The 12710-nt window shown below is 36.8% G+C and overlaps 1 pseudogene; it reads left to right on the top strand.

Moving 5' to 3' along the window:
* The first annotated feature begins 869 nt into the window (after positions 1-869).
* Positions 870-12240, top strand: LOC132157563 (probable methyltransferase TARBP1; annotated as a pseudogene).
* The last annotated feature ends 470 nt before the right edge of the window (positions 12241-12710 follow it).

The raw sequence follows: 12710 nt of genomic DNA, 5'->3' as shown, positions 1-12710 counted from the left end.
CAAAACACACATCAAGCCGTCAAAGGTTGTGTACATAATGGTGGGTGTAATTTCTTTATCTATGTATTGTAAACACACATCCTATTAAAAGTATGCCCATATATGTGTTCCTTTCAGTGAAAGGAAAAATGTATAGTATGAATAAACATAGCTGGTGTTAAATTCAATAGTACAATATGTGTATGTGTTTTTCATTACATAGAAATACATTTTAACCCTTTACTGTGTATTATTGACTAGAATTATTGTATCTTAGTCTGCTGACATTTTTAACGAGGCATTTGTGTAATTAAAGGGATGAGGAGTAGTTAATGGTCTCTTACTGGCATCCATATACAACCTGTCCATAAAACAACCCAAGCAAGCCCTGAAAATTAATATACATTTTTTTTAAAACCACATAGGCCTAAGCAGCCTCATCTCACTCGGTGCATGTGTCAGTCGGTCACATTATATTTCAGGAAGTAGACAAACCGGTTCACATGTGTGTGTGTAGCAGGCAAAAGCATTGAACAAAATTTTTAGCTATTTTAAAGCTGTGGATGTTTTTAACTTAAAAGGGCTAGTCAGGAAATGTCTAATTTTTTGATACACATCCTTTTGTCCCACTGTCCCATTCCTGAGAATTTGTTCAATACTTTGTACTGGTCAAGCACAACACACCACGACATATAGATAAGAGCTAAGCTCTAAGTGTTTTGATCTAAGTGCTTTCTAATAAATCACAAGAAGAGCGCTTTATTTGTAAAGTGCAGTTAGTGATATGGAATCAATGCATGCTGCTAATGCAAACGATTTCCAGTGCAGATGATGGAGGTAAAGATCTGCTCAGTGCTGTCTGTGGACTCTTTGTAGTACTTGTCAGAATCATGATGCAGCTGAGAAGGTAAGTCATGTTCCTTTTGTTTCAGATTCACAAAACCGAGAAATTTCTTTTAGAATTGCAAACTATCTAACAACGCACAGACAACTGATATTTCTATGAATGAATGAAAAGTTGTCTGCTATACTGTTATAAAGATACTGGTACACTGCTATACTGGTCTGTAATGTGTCGTTTCACAGCAGAATTCATACTGTTGTTTTTGTTGTTGCGATCAGGTTCAGTGTTGCTGCAGCTCATTCAGCAGATAGGATCATGGCACTGGTGCGCAGTCCCACTGCTCTTTCTGTCCCAGGCCCTGTCCTGTCGGTCCCCCTGTCCTTTACTAGGATCTGATGGACTTCATGCATTCAGGTACAAACTAATAGCTGATTCAAATGATCCCACATTTGGAGAAATGTAGTGAGTATTAATAGCAAATTAAAGAAGAGATACTCACTTATCTATAATAAAGCATATAGTCTTTTACATCATTTTGTTTTGCATTATCCTTACTAAATACTTCTGCAGTGACAAATATAAATTGAAAAAAGGAAATACATGTAATTTGTTTTATATTAGTTGAATCAAATAGTGAAAGAAAAGCAGCCAAAAAGTGTCCAGCATACATTTGAGCTCCTTCAGTGCTGTTTAAAAAAGCAGCCTGTGACGCAAACTGATTTTATAAAGCTGGCATCTGTAACGATAAGTCACTTGGTGAGAGTGCATTTGTTATTTGTTGCAATAATAAATGTTTTCGTAATACACATAATCTGCTCATGTTTTTGTTCTCAGAGAAGCTCTACGCTGCACTAAGATCATCACTAAGCAGGTTCTTCTGAGAGAAGCTTCACAGTGATTTCTGCTCCATGCTGCTCTCTGCCTGACAGATGTGGTAGCTACCACTGTAAAGCCAGTCATATGAAATAATAGTAAAAAAAAAAAGAAATGGTCACTCACTGACCAACTACTTCTACCCTTCATCACCTTCATCATCTCAGCATCCCAACCGTACCTTACTGAAGCCCACAACTGTGACAGTCAGGTCTGTTCGAGCTCTTAAAAAAACAACTGGTTGCTGTAATTAATTGTCTTGGAATTTAAAATCTATATATTTGTTCAAAATAAGTTTTCCTTTCATATTGATTTCTGAGTTATATGTGTTTATTCCAGTGATTCAGTGGACAGTCTCATTCTGAAGGACTTGGGGTGAATTGTGGGCCAGTTTATTCGAGATCAGTGGACGTGTCTGAGTTTCCTGCAGAAGTCAGCTGGGACCCTTCAGGCTGCTGAAGCTCCTGAGGTCCTGAGGTGCTGAGGTGCTGAGGGCTGCTGTGGATGCTCTGGTGTTACTGCCAGGTCCTCTTGTTCTGCCGGTGCTGGATTTATATATATATATATACAGTACAGACCAAAAGTTTGGACACACCTTCTCATTCAAAGAGTTTTCTTTATTTTCATGACTATGAAAATTGTAGAGTCACACTGAAGGCATCAAGTGCTATTTGACCAAGAAGGAGAGTGATGGGGTGCTGCGCCAGATGACCTGGCCTCCACAGTCACCGGACCTGAACCCAATCGAGATGGTTTAGGGGTGAGCTGGACCGCAGACAGATGGCAAAAGGGCCAACAAGTGCTAAGCATCTCTCGGGGAACTCCTTCAAGACTGTTGGACGACCATTTCAGGTGACTACCTCTTGAAGCTCATCAAGAGAATGCCAAGAGTGTGCAAAGCAGTAATCAAAGCAAAAGGTGGCTACTTTGAAGAACCTAGAATATGACATATTTTCAGTTGTTTCACATTTTTTTTGTTATTTATATAATTCCATATATAATTCCACATGTGTTAATTCATAGTTTTGATGTCTTCAGTGTGAATCTACAATTTTCATAGTCATGAAAATAAACAAAACTCTTTAAATGAGAAGGTGTGTCCAAACTTTTGGTCTGTACTGTATATATATATGTGTGTGTGTGTGTGTGTGTGTGTGACGTGAGCTTGTGTTTAGTTGTAGGGTCTATTTTCTCCACCAGATGGTGCAGAGTGATGAATCTCTGTGCACTGAGGCCATAAGTGCCTCATGGAAGGTGGTTCAGGCTCTGAGCACAAACCCTCAGGACTTCTGGTCCACACTGCAGGGATTTGTGAGCTTAGCTTTACACCAGAGCCTTCTGCAGCTCATGGAGGAACTGAACCCTAGAATCACAGCCTGCACACAAGAGGTCAGGGAAAACGCCTGAAAGATAAAATAAATAGTAGACAGTCAAGTACTATAGACACATATTAGCTGAGATCCTACCACACATTATGTTCACCCTGTCATGGAAATATATATTACTGTTAAATACATTTTCATTGCAAAATTAAGATGCAAATTATATTTTTTGAAAGTTATGATGTCCCTTTCCTAAACAGGGTTATTAAAAATATAATAATAATAATATAATTTATGCGCATCTTGGCATTTCTATCCAGCCTTTTTTATGCGATTTCCCAAAATGCGTGTAAAAATATGTGGATGGAAACATAGCTATTGACTAAGCATAGTGGACTTTTGCAAATGGACTATTTTTGTGCTACAAAACTACTTGAATCAGAATATGTTTTACTCACAGCGTGTTCAAATACATGTATTATTTGGAATCTTGTTTCTAGTGATAACAGGGATGATTAGTTTCCTGGCCTTCCTCTGCCGCTTGAATCCATCTAATCAGCTCCACCAGCATCTGATGGAAGAGCTCGTGCGCCGCCTACTGAGGATGGTTTGTGTTCAATTCTTAACTACAGCTCTTACTGGAAACTGGGTGTTTAATTCTTAACGAAAGCACTTCCTGAAAACAATGAGCGTGTTTGAAATTGATTTTGTTTTGAATGTCCCATCTCATGGTTTTTGCATGTGTTTTAGATTGAAGTTCCCTCCTTTGTCTCTTTTCCTATCCCTTAGGATGTCAAGATTTCGAAATCCAAAGTGCGTTACTATAGCAACTCCATCCGGCACAAAGTGAAGAACCGTGCGTGGCAGACGCTGCTACTGTTACTGCATAAACTCAGACCGGTTAGACACATGCATGCATATTAATCCACTTTACTACTAGAGATGCTTTGATTTCAGGGTTTTTGGTCCGTTTGAAATTCTGATATTGTCAGATGACTGTGTTGCTTCTGAATTATGCTTTTAAATAAACACTGTGTGATTACATCCCTACAAAGAGGTAGTTATATTAACTTGTTTCCACTGAATGGTACTGATTTGAATATGTTGGATGTGTAACAGGCCTAAATTGTAAAACGTGCAATGATGGAAATGAATAATTATTAGTGGTGGGACGTTATCGGCATTAACGTGCTGCGTTAACGCGAGACTCTTATCGGGCAATTAAAAAAAATATCGCCGTTAATTTATTCTCAAAGTTGGGTTAAGAGCTGGGTCTATACTAGGCGAGCTATGATGACTTTCACCTTGATATTTTAGCACGGATGTATACCTAGCCGAATCTGTAGGGGGCGAGAACAAGTCTATAAACCTGTGTGTATGCCTACTGTGAAATTACCACATCAAACGTGACGTGCTAACATGGATGCAGCTAAGATGCTCCCGGGTTTGCTTTAGGGAATTTTTTTTTTTAAAGAAGCTTTAAAAATGAAAACCTCGACAAGACGCATGCCTGTTTCACACATAACGTTACTCCGTCTGCAGTGCGTATGCAGTCCGTGTGCATTTCGTATGTGGTGCTGAAGCAGCATGGACTCATACTCATTGTGCTTTCACACAGGACGCGTTTGCAGTCCGCTACTCGGTACATAAATGATCGCTGCACTGCTGCAGACGCAACGCTCCTGGAACGCACTGACAGACCGCAAACGCGTGAACGCTGGAATCCGTTAACATGGGTGCATAAAAAAAAATACGAAACACATATGCACTGCAGACGGAGTATGTGTGAAACAGGCGTAAGGTTGTTTGCACCTTGTGCAAGGTGGAATTAGTTTACAGCTTTCTCAAGCAGTTTGTGATGCATTTTGGAAACAGGAGATGAGACCCTGGTCTAATGCACCACCTGTCTTGAGAAACCCGTTCTAAAAGACTTAACGTTACTTTTAGTCATTATTTTTTTTGGGTAGCAAACACATTCTGAATGCCTTCGGCAGAATTCAAATGAGCCATTTTAATCTAGATTAATTCCAAGATTACAGTAATAAAAATAATCTATACCCACCACTAATAATTATTATGTATAAATAATGAATAATTATTACATAAACATTAATCTAATATGACTATTTTATAGACATATTTATATTGACCCAGTACTTAGGGCTTCATTAGTTAACATTAGTTAACTCATTAGTTAACATAAACTGCCAATTTTTAAAATATTTTGAACATTCATTAATCTTAGGTATTCCAATATTTAATAACACACTGTTAAAATTGAAAGTTGCAGCTGTGTTAATGAGCAAACATGAACTAAGACTTGTATTTTTTTAACAAAGATTAATAACTTCTGTAGCAAATGTAGCTATTGCTCATTGTGAATGTTAATGGTTAACTAATGAGGTCTTATTGTAAAGTGATACCGATTTTCTTTATAGTTCTTTTGCACTTTAAAACTTTTAACTTTATATATTTTTCTGTATTGCTGTATTGTATTTAAATGTTCAGTTATTTTTGTTATAAGAAAAAAGTCATTTAACCTGTTCTACAGTGTTATGAATACTTTTTTGAAACAAAATTTCAATACCGTGATAATACTGTATACTATTAGCAATTAACCGCAACAGGAAAATTTGATACCGGAATATCCCTAGATTTGAATCTGTGTAACAGGCCAAAATTGTAAACAAATAACAATAATAATTATTATTAGTAGTAAATAATAATTAAATAAATAAACATGAATCTAATATGACTATTTTATAGAGGTAGTTATATTAAAGTGGTCATATGATGCTTTTTTAAAACACCATTTGGTGTAACAGAATATGTTGACATGCTTTAATGTTCAAAAAACACATTATTTTTCAAATACTGTACATTATTGTAGGTCCTCTATGCCCTGCCTATCTCACACACACATATGCGATGCGCAAAATTCTGTATAAATGTAAAAAATGTGAATATTCAATAGCAAATACTTAAACTAATAGAAAAACATACTTACAGTAGCTGATTCAGAAGCACCAGGTTGTCGTAGCAAAGTCAGAATTATCCCCTCTCCTAAGTTCAAGAAACACTCATCCATAAAATGCGTTGCTGTTCTGTTGTAATTAATCTTAAAGATTCCTAAATGCATCTACTTTCAGAAGGCCAAATAAAGTGCTTTTGCATTCGCCCAGTTACACACAGCATCTCCCTGACATGGCTGCTTCAACACTAACTGCGGTTACGAAACCACACCTTCTTTCTTTGTATGAACATTTGGGCGGCATCACGCAAATATTTAATTCCACATCGTTGCATGTGGGGGCTCGTTTGAATGAGCTGTTTTGGTCGGTGTGGCAGAGTCTTAACTTTGATAAAGAGCATCTCTTTGGATTTGAGACTTTACTCTTTGCATCTTAACAGATCTTCTTCATGCACCAAGAGCTTGTAACACTCCAAAGAGAAAGGAAAAATTTAGATCATCTGTTGGATGCAGGGGCCTGCATTGTAAGACATGCCATAAAAAGGCAAACAATAATAATAATTAATATTATTAATAAATAATTAATAATAATTAAATAAACATTTTATGTGATCTAATATGACTTTACAGTGGTTGTTATATTTGTGCTGCTAAAATGTTTTTACTTCTAAATGTTAAATGATTTATGTTTTTACTAGTTGTGATAGAATGTTACATATACAAAACCTAAATACAAATCTTGCTACTTGACACAGCCAAAATATTGCCTATTCAACAAAGCATCAATAAAAACTATGAACCTCCAGGAGGCAAAAAGCCCTATATGCCTGTTCAACCACAAAAACCAATCACAAAAGGGAAACAGTTGGTACACCAAAGCTCCATTAAAAAATATTTAATAATAATAATAATAATAATAATAATAAATTATTATTATTGCATGTTCTCACCAGCAGTGATGTTTGAGCTTTATGGTTCTTAGTCTTAATAAGATAAATATTGGTTGTTAAAATGTCATTGTTGGTAAAATATAATATGATGCATTTATTTAATGAATTATTAAATATATTGAAATAGATTAAATCATTAGAATTAATTTAAATAGAAATAGAAATAGTAATACAGTTTGTCCCTGCATTTATGGTAAATGCACTTTTCTATGTACACAATGTCGAGTTCAGAAGTCTATTTTGACATTATGTCACAGGTGTTTGTGTCAGAGTGGGTGTTGAGTCACGTGTGTCAGGCTGGGTTCTGCAGCATCCAAGCATCTTTCAAGTATCTGATAGAGTGGACCCTGATCCTGGCCCTCCACCAGAACCCGTCTCAGATCCAGAACCTGTGGAAAATGATTGGCTTCCACTATAGACATTTGAGAGTTTTGGTGCCTTGCTGATGATTGGATCCAGCAGGACAAAGGTAATCACCACATGAGGGCAGCAGAGCACTGGAACCACATCACAGTGGGAAACTGTGAAAAAATCTAGTTGTTCTCCTTGTTTCCATAAACATTGGTGAGATGGGGCTGAACAAGACCATCTTCTCTGTCTTGTCAGTTCTCATGTTCAGTTTGTTAAGAGAAGAGAGAGAGCAATACAATATTTGAAATTTAAGCAAACACAAAAGTTTTATGTCTGACAGGTGATTTGGAGCAGGAAGAACACTGGGCAGAAGTTCAGTTGAAAATCACCCAGTGGAAGCTGAGTTTCCAGGAGCAGGAGCCTGAGCTCATTGCCCAGCAGAGAGCAGCACGCCTGGGCAAACTCACCAGCAACCTACTTCTGGTGGTCGCATCTCTCATTGACAAACCCACTAATATGGGTGGTAAGACAAAGGACTAGTAGTATTGTAGTATTATATAGTTGAAGGGAGTTATCAGTCAAGCTGTTTTATGATCAATAAACCATAATCAAATTATAAACAAAATGAATTGTTGGCTTTCATTGAATGCCACAAAAATGAAATAACATTAAAATGCACATATATTATTATTATTGGAAGTCATATTAATAAATTCCTATTTTTAACATAGTAGCAATAGTAGTATTGTTACTGTTATTATCCCTTTCAATAAAAATGATTGGCCGTTTTATCACAGTCGCTTTTATTGTTGTTCCATGTACATGTGCTGGACTTGCCTATCTTTGCACTTTTGTTCAGTTGCATTGTGCTCCATCCACTGATTTTCAACACAAGAACACATCCTGTGATGGCCTTCATTCTCCTTTCTGAGATGGATTTTACGGTGTATCAATCTGTGATCTAATTTAAGTTTGGTCTTATTTTTTTATTTAGTGTGTGTGTGTGTGTGTGTGTGTGTGTGTGTGTGTGTGTGTGTGATCAAAAATACGGTAAATATTGTTGCAATTTAAATATTTTATAATGTAATTTATTCCTGTGATTGAAAAGCTGAATTTTCAGCAGCCTTTACTTTAATTTTACATGATGATAACTTCAGAAATCATTCTAATGTGCTCATTTGCTGCTTATGAAACATTTCTTCTGATCAAAGTTGAAAACAGTTGTGCTGCTTAAAATTTTTGTGGAAACCATGATTCTTTGCTGAATGGAAAGTTGAAAAGAACAGCATATGAATGTCTTGGCTGTCACTTTTTATCAATTTAAGGCATCCATTTTTATATGAATTTAATATATGTTACTGTTAACTACAAGTGTTTGTGTGTCTGTTCCAGATCTCTGTGTGAGATCTTTGGGCCCAAAGCTCTGGTTCTGGAAAGTCGGCGACATGTTAATGACAAACAGTTCCAGGCCCTTAGTGTGTCTTCAGAATTGTGGCTGCCGATGCTGGAGGTGTGTGTGCATTTATGACCTAACGAATATATCTGTTGCTTAAAATCTGACTGATCTGACACCAATCAGAATTGCAAAAAATAGTGACTTCCTTCATACAAGTTTCAGTGCTATACATTGTTTGCCAACTCTTCCCACAAACTGACTTCATAAATTCATGTTGCATAAACAAACAGATTGCAATTCCATTTGGAATACTTGGAATACTCATACTCATATATCCTGAGTGTGGGCTGAAACAAGCCTAGAGATGTTTTTTATCATAATCGTGCATTAAATCAGCCATATACACACTACACAGAACCGTCAAAAGCTCTAGCCCGGTTTTGTGGAGCGAGATATAGAATATGAGCAGTACATTGATTGAATCTGTCAAGATTAATGAAGCCGGTCAGAAATTTCACATTATATGCTTTCATTTTCCAGGTGAAGCCGGCTGAGTTGTCAGATTTCCTGCAGCTGAAGAAGAGAGATGGATGCTAGGTAATAGGCTTGGAGCAAACATCCAACAGCCAGAGTTTACAGGATCACACTTTTGCTGAGAAAAGCCTCCTACTACTACTAGGTTAAACCAAAATGTAAATGTAGTGAACACACACACAAACACACACCTGGAGAAGTGGGCAGCCAATAATTATTCATTTTTCAATAACATTTATTTTAATTCAATTAACCTTAGCTACTACAATAAACCTGGATTGCTTTTTTTTTTTTTTTTTTTTAAGGGCAAAGATGTGTAACCTGGTTGCTGAAACCACGCCCACCGAGCTCGACAGTGGTGACAACAGCAGAAATCCACCTGTAGTGGTATTAAAGGTGGAAGAGAGTGCTGTACATTCACTCCCCCCACCAGCAATTCCTGCCGGACATGAGACTCGAACCCACAACCTGGGTTACAACAAGTCTGACTCTCTAACCATTAGGCCATGACTGCCCTTAAAAATGTAAATGACAAGTGTTGCTTTGGTAACTAGCTGAATTTAAAATCTTTATTTCTGATAATGTTTATTTTACTTCAAGTAACCTCAGCCCTATTTTACTACAATAATCCTGGATTGGTTTTTCTTCTGGTTTTTGTTATTTTTTTGTTCTGTTTTTTTTTTTTAAGGGCAAAGAGGCGGAACCATGCCCACCTAGTTCGACGATGGTGACAGTAGTGGTAAACCACCTGTCACTCAAGTGGCCACACCCTTAATTATGTAGAGCTTTCGGGCTTAAAATAATTTAATCAGATGAGTTACAAAAAAAAAAAAAAAAAAAAAATTCACTCCCCGCACATTTGTAATGAAGGGAAAATTAGCTATATAGACCAAAACCACTTTTTGTACCAGGCTGTAAACACATTTTATTCTGCTGTAAAGTTTGCCATTTTAACGTGGAGGTCTATGGGAGTGACTCTCTTTAGGAGCCAGCCCTCTAGCGGCCAGTTGATCAAGTAGTTTTAGTAAAGTTTACATTTTTCATGCATTTTTTGTCTCGTTTTATTTTGTGAATTAAATTGTATGTTGATATAGCCTTAGTTTTTGTTTATTGACCTAATTGTCATCTCATCTTAGTCAGGGGGAAAAAGCTTGTCAACGAACATTTGTCATCATAGTTTTTGTTAATGCAATGAACACTAGAACAGCACACAAACAAGTGGTCTTTGATTTGATGACTTGTTTTGAAGGGCATAGGGATAGTCTTTGTGAAGGGATGTGAAAATAGAAGCTTCTCAGTGGAGGTTGGCAGTGCAGTTTAACGATATGAGGTTAATTGGTGTGTCTCTCCCCGTGAGATTTCCTCACCTCAGAATACTGCTGGAGGATAGAGATGTGCATGTCCTGACATGCTGAGCGCTCATCAGCAAAACCTCCCAACATAATGCACAATTTACACCTACAACTATCAACCATCATTCAGTCTGAGAGCAGTGATGTAGCAGCTTCTATGTTATTTGATTTGATTGTTTGATTTTTCTTTTGTTTTGCACAATATAGCAAGCATCAACCATTAGTCAGTCTAAGATCATTGATGCTTTTGCAGTGATCATCACAAGCGAGCAATAAAGGAGCAGAATCTCACATTTTGCAGTAGCTGTTGATGCAGTGAATACTTGAATATTTAATGCCGAGCTACTTTGAAATGGTTTCTTTTTTATTACGTTATAAAAAAAGCTAAATTTAACATTAGCTTTCTCAAGGAGAGCTGTTTTGTTGACCATGTTGTGTTCATAATCAACTTGTCATACAGTTTGTTATGAAACAGCACTGATTCAGTATATAAATCACAATTAAGGTGTGTTTGAAAGCGTGTGTGTGTGTGTCTGTGTAGTTTACATCATTGTTCTTGCTGAGTCATTTGACTTCGAGGCAGTAAAGCCACCTGATGTTTTGTTCGCAGCAGGTGTGTGAATCACTGCATTATTATGCCTGATTATCCCACTGATTCAAAGCTATTGAGCAGCAGTTTAAACCAGACTTATTATTTAAAAGTTTGGTTTATTAGTTTAGTCTGCACCCCTGCACCGAGCAGCAGGCCTAAACAGCACTACTGACTTCCACATTTTCTGCATTTTTACAGAATATATTTTAAGACCCTGTACTTTCCAGCACTGTTTTATTTTATTTTTACTTGAATTTATTTTGTTTTTTAATTTGAACTATGTCAGCTATATACTAGTGTACGTATAACAGTTAACAAAAGTAAGTTTTAGTAGATGTATTAGTCTGTCTCTTCCAGGATGAGTGATAGTTAGACTTATTTAACATTTTTGTAACATTTTCTGCCTTTTTTATGTACAGAATCCATTTTAGAGCCCATTAAAATGTGTATATATATGTGTAATAATTTTTAATAATAATTGTATATAAATAAACAAATTATATAATATTAGAATTGTTTTAATAATATTAAATGTTTAGCCATTTTTAAGCTTTTTTTGGTCATCCATATGCTAGTGTAAATATGTTAAAAGTAAACAAAATGCTTTTATATATACATATTCAAATATACAGTCCTGTTCTTACAGGAAATTTTTATTTTATGCTAGAGTAATTCTAAATGTTAATATTTTTCTTCCAGGAAAATGAAAATGGAACCAAAAATACTGTTGACTCATCTTGTCCACAGAGTTGTATTCTAAATTTTCATGGTTAAAGTGTTCCATATTTCTGTTGAAACAAGTGCCGGCTTTTAAACATGGTCAAATGTTACTGCTGTATTCTTTTTGTTAGTAGAATAATCAGATTAGCCAAATTGTTAGCATGACTCTGGTGCTTGTGTCTGTTTGTCTCTGAACATTAATGAAAGAGAAGGCATTCCTTCAAACCTGCTGCAGCTGGTGGACGTGTGTGTGTGGAGATTCCTCAGTCACCCGCTCCCTCATTGTGCACGTAGGCGCCGCCCTGCTGGTGTTCGAATTTACACGCCAGCATTTAGGAAAGAACACTGGGTCATAACTGCAGAACAGTTTTCTGTGTTTTAGCAGAAAATATCCATCAGTATTTGGGAGATTTGCATTGCACAGCACTTTTTCTAAGGAAAAGGTGTGTTTATGCAAATCAAGTAAGTCATAAAAAGCATTTTGCTTGACAAGACTTCCCAAATGTGATTAGAAAGATGGAAAACGTACTCGGTTACTAACGTAACCTCGGTTCTCTCTAGAAGAGGGAACGAGTACTGCGTCTTAGCTAAGACGCTACGGGAAAAGTCTCTTTTCACGAAATACTGAAGCAAAAAATTATCCTTAATTTTGAATTTTTGTAAAGCGCATTTGCAGCAGTACACAGCCATAGGCGAGATGGCTCGCTCGCTCATTGGCTGCTCTGCGGCAAGTGCACAGCCTATCGAGCGCAAGCTGATGCAATATCAGACCAACAAGGGCGCTTCGCGCCCTTCATGCCACTTCCCGCCGAAACGGGTGTGGCCC

The sequence above is a fragment of the Carassius carassius genome, chromosome 14, assembly GCF_963082965.1.
Source record: "Carassius carassius chromosome 14, fCarCar2.1, whole genome shotgun sequence".
Classification (NCBI taxonomy): domain Eukaryota; kingdom Metazoa; phylum Chordata; class Actinopteri; order Cypriniformes; family Cyprinidae; genus Carassius; species Carassius carassius.
The sequence above is the reverse complement of the archived record's forward strand: the minus strand, read 5'-3'. Positions and strand labels throughout refer to the sequence as shown.